This window comes from Anopheles coustani, chromosome 3, assembly GCF_943734705.1.
Source record: "Anopheles coustani chromosome 3, idAnoCousDA_361_x.2, whole genome shotgun sequence".
Taxonomy (NCBI): Eukaryota; Metazoa; Arthropoda; class Insecta; order Diptera; family Culicidae; genus Anopheles; species Anopheles coustani.
Genome location: NC_071288.1, coordinates 27,516,320 through 27,522,319, shown reverse-complemented (window position 1 = coordinate 27,522,319; position 6,000 = coordinate 27,516,320).

The window sequence follows — 6,000 nt, the reverse complement described above, 5'->3', positions numbered from 1 at the left end:
TCTAATATGTGCGCGTGTATTCGAGTAGTTAACGCAGCGAAATGAAAACCAACAATTGTTTTGCAAAAGAAACAAACTGCTATACCAATTATCATCCCGAGCCTGTGTTCCAGGATCGTAGGCGAGGGGAACCGATCATTAAGCATACAATCACACGCGTGCAACATCAGCGGTTGAACTACAGACAAAAGGATATGAAAATAACGGGCATGTTTGAAAGCGGTGTAGACTAACGGTGTATGCATATGCGACGGCTCTCGATCGCTGCAAAGATCGGTAAGAAGATCGTTCGAATTCTAAACTAACGTAGATATATATATTCATATATATATTTATCCCTGCGTTAATCCGGTTTGTCCTTAGAGCTAGTAGTTGAAAACAAAACAGCAAACGACAGGAAAGCAGCGCGCGGGTTCATGCGGACAATGTCATACCGCTGTGCAAACATGGCTTAGCAAATCTGGCATATTGTCTTTAGATGGTGCTTTTTTAGGGAGTAGTTAAACCGGGTGGCACTCTGTAGTCTGTCTGTCTAATTGTCCGTTTATGAGAGAACCGATAGGAAGAAAGTTGGTCTCTCGTCGTGTGTTTTTTTTTTCTATCCCGGACAAACGCACGAACAACGAACGCTTCGTGTGCCACACATCCTCAAACGCAAAATCTAACTCTATGCAGCTATATACCTGTATTGCAAACCGTTCCAACCGCCATCAAAGCGAAGCATTCGATTGTGGCGTTGAATGGGGCAGGGAGTGGGATGATGAGGATCGAGAAGATGAAAACTCACACATACACGACCGCAGCACACACCCACATTCACAGCAAAAGGATGATCCTCGTCAGTCAATCATCCATTTTTGACGTGCAGTGTTTGGTGCTTTGGATCTGGCGGTAGATGAGCCATGAGCCTCTCTAGGACGGTTGAGACCATATTTCCATTTTTAAGGGCAGTGGCTTACCGCCGCCCTGCACCCCTCACTCCACGTTATCACATACACACGCGAACATTACTTCACAAAAACATTACATCAAAAGTATCTAGTAACCATAGTGCACTCCGTAAGCGATAAGTAATGTTACGTGTGGGCTGGATAAGGAATGTGGCAAAGAAACATCGTGTGAAGATGAAGTAAAATATACATGCACGCGTAGATTAGAAACTGTCCAGGAAAACACAGCATCCCAAATTAGCTATCCAATTAACAATGGGATCGCGGAACCCAGCCGCGTGTGCATGTGAGCGTGGACCGAAGACAGGACGCTCGAAGGAAATCATTGATTGATTGCCGGCATGTTCGATGAGACTGTTTGCTGCTGACCGTTTTTTGTTCAGTTTTGTTTCATTATTTATTTACTTGCCTTGGGTTTTCCTGTATCAATCAGTACACTCACTCAGTGTCTCACACTGCGATGATGTGTGAATGGTTTTGCTCTTCTAATTTGTGGACGGAAAAAATACTAAAGCAGTACAAACACCACAATACATATTTGTGGGGAGTAATACAGTGATCGGGGAACTGACTCATTTTTGGGGTACTTTTTCCCTGCCTCAATTGCAAGGTTTTCTTTTTTAGTAACATTTTCCATACGAAGTGCGCTCGCGTGTGATGTGTGTGTGTGTGTGTGTTATGATTGGATGGTGGAGAAGGATGTAAGGTTTTGGTTGAAGAACTGTATCAGTAGTGCATTGTTTGTCCAAGCTTCTACTCTTTCTCGTCCCATGAACATGTGCAAATGCAAATAGATGTAACACATTATATTTGCAATCTTACAAAAACCTCCTTTCATTCGATACCTTGTGATATCTTGATCATTTGTTTTTACACGTTAAAAAAAAAGTATCACCATGATGTTGAAACCCCTGTAGTAGTCGATAGGGAAGCGACTGAAGGAAGATTGTTACGTATTTTTGTTTTACCTTTTTTTTTTTGCTCCATTCCTTACTCTTTGCTTCAGTATGTTTATCCTTTTCCTCCCGGAAAGGAAACTTCGCAAACTTTGTTTTATTTATTAAATCTCCAGTGTTTTTTTTTCGTGTATCATTCATATCTTTTAAGTTAATTATATTTACAAATAATAAACATTTTATTATAAATCGAACTAGTGATCGCGCATTGGCGGATGAATATTTTTATTTGTCCAGCGAGATTTGTTCACGAACATCCTTCTGTTTTTCTTTCTTCCGATGATAATGTCAACCCTAAATGTTATTTTTTCAGGAAGGCGGTAAGCAGTCTTTTGGTAAACGCAAAAATTACTATCTTTACGCATCGTGAGTCAATTCAGCTTCCAACACATTCACGTTGGATCTCGGATGGTAGGGCAATCCGTACATTTTATTTTTAAACGACCTTATTCTTTGCTAGCAAGCGATTTATGATAGGTAAAACACCATAATGAATTAAAGTGTAACGTTAATCGACGTGGCGAAGCGCGGAGGGTGAGCATATAGAGTAACTCTTAATTGATACAAAAAGTGAAGCTAGTTTTATATGTTTGTTGTAATAACTTATATAAAAAAGAGAGTGGGAGGGGCAGAAATCGTTGCTGAAACAAGAAAGCTCAGATGCTAATTAATGGAACGGAAAAACTATTTTGTAGGAGCTATTACAAAAAATGAATGGAATTTAATATCCCACATGCACTAAAAAAACATTTGAATTGCGCAAGCAATTAATAAAATGTAATGCTATAGCACATTTTTTGGATTTTTGTTGGAGTTCTAATTGTTTTCTGTTTGGTTTTTTAAAAATATTTTTAAAGTTATTGCGTGTTTGGGATTTTTATTTTCATGTGTGTCCATCACAAAGCACGCACATACGATCGAAAGAACACATTACGTACCGATATGTTATGTATTTTTTTATTTTCTCCATATCATCACTACCATTATATTTTTCATTTATTTCTTTTATTTCAGCACAACACTATAGGTGAGCACGACACACATAAAACGAAAATTAACACTCGTTAAATCGTACGGGCCTTCTCTTGCGACGCCGTTCGGTAGCAAGAAGGACCTGTAAAACAAAAGACACAACACTTGATCGAGGTTAGCAGCGTGTTCCGTCGTCTGCCACAGAGAATCGAACGGGTAGATGGTCCATGATGCTCTCCTACCCAGTGAGGTTTTGCTTTCCCTAATGTTGGCTAGGGATTTGCTAGGGAAGAAGCAATGAAAATGTAGCGAAATGATAACACATATGGCTGTTAAGAAACAAGTAAAGAAAATATTATAAGATGAACAATATATTATACAACACTTATCCCCAACCTTTACTCATCATGTTAGTAGCAAAACCCTTAATCGACCGTAGAGGCGCACTAGAGATATACCGAAAGCGAAACTATATAATTGGTAGAAAGAGAGGAATTAAAAGAAGAAGAAAACAAACTACGACACATATAAGATGAAAAGTAAACAAAACCGTTTCCCGTTTAGTAAAGTTTGTAACATTTTTAGAGAAATTTATCGAACACTCCGAACACACAGTGTAGAAGGAGAAGACCGAAAAAGGGGGAACGAGCGGAAACACTAAACCCGAAACACTACAAAACTAATCAACAGAAGGAAACAGAAACACAGGACAGGAAAGCAGAATGAAAAGGATGAACAGGATATGAAACACGGCTAGTTTGACGCAACAAATGCTTTAAACACTATGATACTTATCCATCCCGGCTTATGAACACTTTTCTGCTTCGTGCTGGAAAGGGAATCAAATCTTTAAAGAAAAAAGGGAGGACGATAATTTATCGAATGCTCTTTGGAAGGCAACAAAAAACGTGTTTGTACTTTGTATTGAAAGGCGCGTGCTAAAGGCGAACAAGTGTAATACAGCACTATCTGTATGCGGCACGACTTATTCTAACCGTTTGACCAACTGTCTGGGGGAGCTGCAAAAATCTAAAAACACTGGGGAGAACATGAACCTCATGGTCGCTTTCGAAAACGGGTTCGGGCAAACACGCAACATCCCCGATGAAAAAGGGAATGTCAACGAGGTTTGTAACATTTTGCATTGCTTCTAGAACCCTTGTGGAAGCGCCCCCGGATGTGTTCCGGGTAGGAACTCCGGATTTTCTTACACAACCACTTTATATCGCTCGAAGAACCGAGGAGCGCACAGAAGGACTCGGAAGGGCACTATCGAATTTATCGCAAGACGCAGACAAGTTTGACAAAAGATACACAGGCAATGGCAGCAAAGGCTTGAACCAAGAAACTAACGAACAACAAAACACTGTACAGCTCCACCGTCGACGGACACTGTGGAATATAGAATCAATTCAAAATCAGTGCTACGGCAAGCTCACAACACACTTCTGAAGAGGAAGTCTATCGTAATGGCATTCAAACTACTTTACAATCGTACAACTTTCGACCAATTTGCGAACCAAAGTAAATCCCGTACTGGATTGATGGATGATCGTAGGGAAAGGGATCGCGCCTTTTTTTTAAAGAAGAAAAGGAAACGTTGTTCATCAGAAACACATTTATTTCTCTACCCTCTTTTCCTCAAACTACAAATTATTTACCTACGAAAGTTAGCTAAAGGAAATTATATAAAATAGAAAGAACACTGTTTTGGTGTGACCGTTTGTAGGAAAACCAAAAAAAACAACTAAACAACTAAACCAATTAAACTATCGCGGGTGTGGTTTGGTTGTGTTTCTCTTCACCTATACGATACACGAACGTATACCGATCAAACTTCATAAAACGTTCAGGCATGGCGTGCCACACGCGTGAGAAAAGAAATCGATTCTGCAAAACAAAAAAGAAAACAGAATTTAACTACTCCTATATGATATCCTTCATAATTGTGAACATCTTATGCGAATAGAAACCAACACACAGATACACAGACTAAGTAACAACATTGAAAAAAAAAATCAAAAGTAAACAACACACGTACGTAACCGCTCAATGGCCAAAGACAGCAACAAGAGGTCAGCGAACATTTGGAGTGCTTACTGAACTGGAAAGCTTACGCTGAATTGGCGACATCACAGTAAAGGGCATTAAAACCATTAACCGACATACAGTTGAACAAATCACAGACATACACATATACACACCCTCAGTAGCGAGTGTATAAGAACAATGAAAGTAGTCAACATAAATTGTACTTCATATAAGAAAAGTGTTAGTGAATGTTATATAAATGAAAGGAAGGGGGTAATTATCAAAAAAGAAAAAAAACATGTTAAATTATATAAAAGAGAACCATTTAAATAAAACTAAAAGAAAAATGAACAGATTAAACATTCCCAGTGGCTAGCGACAAGCGAAAACGAACGTACCGCGGACGAAGAAGCAAACTTCTGTCAATTACAAATGTAGAGACTGGAATAATGTTAAAAATTAAATGGAACAAAACCAACACAGACACATACACACACAAACACACAGATCGCTACTAAAGACTACATTCACTAGCACAAACTCAGAGGTGCGTATGAATCGCAACAGCTGATGATGAAAGAGATCTTGCAGAGGAAGGAGTAAAATGAATGTTTGAAGAGGTCCTCGTTGTGAATGGGCAGAGGAGAAAAGCCGAAGCATTCGTAAGCGCACGTAAGTGAAAGTATATGTAACGGAAAAAAAAACATTAAGAGCGAAACAAAAACAACTCATATAAAAGCTTACCTATGTACACATAGAAAAGAGTGAATGCAGTATATGCGTATTAAAAAGGACAAAATAACCAAAAGTATAAAACCGACTCATGACATAAGCAAGCAAAGCAGCATTTGTACGCTTATATTTGTTGCTGGTGTTTTTGTTAATAAATGTGACCCCGTGCATGTGTATGTTGGGCGCCAAAGCACACAAAAAACATACACACACTTTACACAATGGCCCGAATGGACAACAATTATTTTGTTGGTTGACAAGAGCATGGCGAAACCGGAAGTCACTCAACATTGTTACTGCTAGCGAGGGCGGCGAGAAGATGTTGCTTTTTTAGAAGCGATTTATGTTGCTTCATCCTT